Genomic DNA, 5,049 nt, shown 5'->3' with positions numbered 1-5,049 from the left:
TTGGCCTTGTTGGGGCCAGCCTCCGAGGGCTCCTCCATCCACAGTCCCATGCTGTCTGGCCACAAAATGCTAAGGGTGGCACAAACCTTAGCGTCAATGGAGAACCCCTTGCCTGCATGTGTTTTCCGCATGGGAGACTCTGTCACCTCAGGCCTTAATCCCCTAGATCATGAGACAGCCTTTAACATGGTGGGAGGGAAGACTGGCAGCCCAAGACAGTCCCCCAGACTCTGGTGTCTCTCTGGGGGAACGTCTAGGCGGACCTGGCTGCCAGGGTTGTCCTGGTCCTGGTTTATGGCTCTCCTTCTGTATTTGAACAGACCCTTATGGCTGCCTGTGGCTTTGTCCCTCCCATAGGTGTCTGGGTAATGTGGGACGTGAAGCAGCTCGGGCCACTCTGTGTGAAAAGCAGCAACAAACCTTCAGCAGACTTGAGAAGGAACGGGTAGGCATAGGCGAGGAGTGGCCACACAGATGTGGTCCTTCAGCCCTCCCAGTGGAGGGCTCAGAATAACCCTGTGCACAGAACATCCCTGAACTCTTACTCCTCCAGTGCTGCTTAGAACATTGTGGTACCAGGAATAGCCCATGGTCAGAGGACTTCAAATCTAGGCTGGCACATGGCCCTAATACAGCCCTGGGTCTAAACCAGGCTTAGACCCTTGCTAGCTGGGGCCTGCAACATGTAGCCTGGCTTCTGGGGGCTTCAAGTCACCACTAAACAGTAGCAGTGTCTGTTCCCTAGGTCTTGGGAGGTTTTTAGAATAAAGGGTGTTAGAGAAGCAGGGCAGTGGCTGACACGTGGAGTGTGGGCGGAGATGAGCTGGGCCCGCTCTGCTCCGTGTGGGAGTACCCCAGCGCCCCTCCTGCCTCCTGCTGGGACCTCCTGACCAAAAGCAGAGGAAAGCAATAGCTAAGAGGCTGAGCAGGCCCAGGCAACGCAAGAGGCAGAGGTCCCAGATGCCCCCTCCCTGCCCCTGTGTTCTGACTGGGATTTTCTTCTCTGGAACTTCAGAAGGAAATCCAGTACCTGCAGAAGGTGTACTTGTCCCTGCACCGTGGTAGGAAGCAGCTCCTGCAACATCAGCAGTCTATCCTCAATGTGCAGAGGTCTATGGCCCACTTGGAGCAGGAGCTCCAGGTTCGAGCCCGGCTGCTGAAGGTGGGCACTCCCAGTCTCTTCACCTGGATCCTCTGTGTAACGTTTGTTCTTGGTGGCAAGGGTCTGGGTGATTGTGCAGAGGGAGCCGATGACCTGCTGGGGCTCCTGCAGAGGTACTGGGCCGGGGGGAGGGGGGGAAGAGTCAAGCTAAGATCGTTATGGATCAAGGGTGGAAGTGGGAGGTGGGGAGCTAAAGGAAGGAAGGGAAAGAGTCTAGCTGGAGGAGGCCCAGGTATCACTCAGAAGGGCAAGCAGTAGGGGAGTAGCAGTGAGGACCTCTGTGTCCCTAGCAGGTCTGGAGTCCCCTGGAGAGGCTGGATACTCAGACAAGACACCGAGAGGCAGAGGGAGGCGTATCTCAGTTCAAGGCCAGCCTTGTCTGTAGAGCAAGTTCCAGGACAAGCCGAGGCTACATAGAGAAACTCTGTCTTGAGAAAACAAAAACCAAACCAAACAACTCCACTGTGTCAGTGGACAGAGTCCCTCTCTGATCCTTCTGAACTACTTTCACAAAGCTGAGATCATGAAAGTGTGTGTGTGTGTGTGTGTGTGTGTGTGTGTATGTGTGTGTGTGTGTGTGTGTGTGTGTGTGTGTGTGTGAGGGCGGGGTCAACCTCAGCCACTCTGTAAGCAGCGGACAGTGGTCCCACCTTAAGGGTAGGGACGAAGATTGGGTGAACTCCTCTCTGTGGCACACGCCATAGGCCGGCCTTCGGGAGAAGGGACTCTGGGCTGCCTGAGCGACCATGCCTCTGGGCAGCTTTGAGCAGAAATGCCAGCTCTTTTGTGTGCACCTTTCAGTAGGGGTACAGGCCTGACGAGGACAGGGCAGCTCGTCCTAGCTGGTGCCCACTCCCATGGGAATGTGCCATCCACAGTGCTGTGTGCACCTGCCTCCTGCTGTTCTGGGGACTAGTGGCCACACCAGGCTTGCCCTGTGCTTTTTTTACTAGAGTTGCAGCCCCAGAGTCAAGACCGCTTGGGAGGAGGTCTCGGAGGCAAGTCAGAAAATGGAGGAGCACAGGTCTGGAAGCCCCCAAAGCCACCACCCCCCGGAGATCTCTGAGAGCTCGGAAAGTGCACAGTGAGTGGGTCGGGGTGCAGTGAGGGGAGCTGACCCTGGCACCTGGCTCCACGGCCTTTCGTGCGTTTGCCTTCCGCCTTTGGATTCCACCACACTCGGCTTCTCCCAGGAGGGGCAGGGCACGACCAGAGCTGTCCTGAGCTCCAGCAGCCACTGGCTTTGAGGTTGGCAGGGGTGTGGGCACAAGGAGCTTCCTAGAGTGCTCCTGTGAGTGTGAAGCGCAGAGCACTGAACATCCTGGCGTAGGGTAGCAGGCAGCATTTCTGTGACCATGCCAGTCTCTGGGACTGCTATAGGGTTTTTCTGTGGTCAGCAGCTGAACTCTTGGCCACCAAGGACATTTGCAGCAAAAGATTGTGAGGTTCCTGCCTGTGCTTGGAGGGGTATGAAGAGCGGCCCCTGACCACAGGAAGGAGCAGCAGGACTTTTCCCAAGGGAATTTTCTGAGCTTCCCCATACTGGAAACTATCCTACCATGCCAAGCAGCATTGCTGGGGTGGGGTGATCTAGAGATGGTTCTCACCCTGGCTGTCCCTTCTTCCTCAGGCACCCACTGCCAGCTCTGGAGAGGCTATCACCACCCAAGCCCTATCCATCTTGGGCTCCCTCCCTCCACCTTAAGGGTGGGGGTGGGGACTGAATGAGCCACCTCTATGAAGCACCTGCCTCAGGCTGACCTGCAAGAGATGGGATCTTCTAGAGCTTTCTCTGGTGCCTCTCACCAGCCTTGGCAAAGACAGACCCTCTGTTCCCTCCTCTCTGTGCCTGTCAGCAGGGTGCAGGCTGGGCCAAGATAGCACACCTGTTCCTGGCCATAAACTGGTCCATAGAACTTGCTGCTTGGTAAACTTCTAGGGAGTCTGAGGCCATCTCCAACCAAAGGTCTTTCTTTTGGACTTCTAGAGTTTTTCCAGGGTACTAAGAGGCAGGCTAGCTGCTACTCACATGACAGTGGGCCTGGACCACAGGTGACAGATCAGAAACTCCTAGGCCCCCACCTACTCTCCCCATAGCAACTACTCTGTCTGAGGCACAGGCCCTGCTTAAGAAGCGGCTGAGTGAGGAGGGGACCACGACCCTGCCTTCTGCTGGCCACAGCTGCCCCCGATATAGCTCAAGGTGGTTATGGGGACAAGGCTGAGTGTGCGGTCATATCTATTCTACGGTGTTTTGCCTGCAGCCTTTCTCCTGAACAGAAGGAAGTGACGCCACCCCAGACAACTTTAGTTGCAGATGAGAACCTGCAGCTTCTCAGGCGGAAGCAAACAGATGTCACACCTGGGACCAGAAATCCATCCCTGGAGAGTGGACATGGGAGCCAAGGTAGTTCAGGACAGTGCAAGTGACAAGCCAAGAACAGACAGTCCCTCAGTCAGTTGGCCCTGGCCTTCTGTGGGGGCAGCATTAAACTTGGGGTGAGACAGTGCTGCATACTAGGCCACCAGGCCGACGTGTGACCTGGGCTACCCTGGCATCCTGTGTACTCAGTTGTATCAGTGTTCACTGAGCTGGTCCACAGGAGGCCTGCCCATCGAGATACTTGAGACACAGAACGTGGAGGTCACAGGGAGCTGCCCAGACAAGCTCCCCTGCTGCACAGGGCTCCTGGCAGGTGAGGCTGCTCAGAGCTAATCCAGTGCTGGCCTGAGGCTGTCCATAGACAGGTCAGAACACAAACCTGTCAGAGCAGCAAGGTCTGGCCATGTCCCGTCACAAGGATCAGGACTGAACACGCCCTTCCCCGGGATGAGGGGAGTCCATTTTCCTGGTTAAAGGCAGAAGTCATAGGCAGCAACTTTAGTGGGAAGCAGTATATACTGTGACTCCTGGCCATGCCCGCCTCTCCATGGCCTGGCAAGTTTTCCAACTGTCCCACCAGGAAGTATTCCCTCCCGCACTTCCTGTCGCCATCGCCCCATGGGCAGCTTGTGTGACTGCCCAGCCTGTGTGCCCCATTCTGCCCCCACTATAATCCTTCCCTTCCTGACCTCAGTCTTTCCCTATGATCAATGTCACATTCATCTCTGGCACCTGCCACAGTAGAGTTCTGCAAACAAATATGCATGCTCGCATGTTGGAAGTGAGAAATCTACATTCCTTCCAAAGGCTGCAGGCAAGGCCCTTCTAGCTCCTTTGGCTCTAAATATCCCTAGACCTAAGGCTGTCTCCAGTCTCCGCCTCCCTGTGCCTGTCTCTTTTCTCCTGTGCTCACTTCTGCTCTTCTATCTCTTTTAAAGTCTGGACTGGCCCAACTCTAAGAACTTGTCTAGAGATTCTTATTATATCTGCAAAGGCCCTCTTACAATAAGACCTCATTCACAAGTTTTGCAGGTTATGACTTGAACAGCGCAATAGCTCATCCCCGGGCAGTCTGGGGGACAGGGTGGAGCTGGTCCCCCTAGGACATTTGTGTCAGGGATGCTGAAGAGCTTTGGGCATGGGGTGGAGGACCAGCCAGCATTGTGACCAGAGGATAAAGCAGGTGTGGAGGGAGGGTGTCAGGATCAGCAGTGGGGGCCCTTGGATCTCTAGTTCTTACGGAGAGGACAAGCTGCTTCAAAGCAGCAGACTGTGTGCTGCCTCTAAGTCTGGGGTTCTGCATAGGCTGGTCAGTATGAGAGACCCTAGCAACTATGTCTTTCAGGGCCTGGAAAACAGCCTTGTGTCTTTCTCTCTGGTCTGCTGCACTTAGGATCTCTGGACCCTGGACATCAGACAGACCCAACGGCTCCTGTATGTAACCCTTAGGAAGCTCCTCTTCCCAGTGCTGACTGTTTGGGGACCATCCCCTGCCATTATACAA

Source organism: Micromys minutus (assembly GCF_963924665.1).
Source record: "Micromys minutus genome assembly, chromosome: 13".
Lineage (NCBI taxonomy): Eukaryota > Metazoa > Chordata > Mammalia > Rodentia > Muridae > Micromys > Micromys minutus.
The sequence above is the reverse complement of the archived record's forward strand: the minus strand, read 5'-3'. Positions refer to the sequence as shown.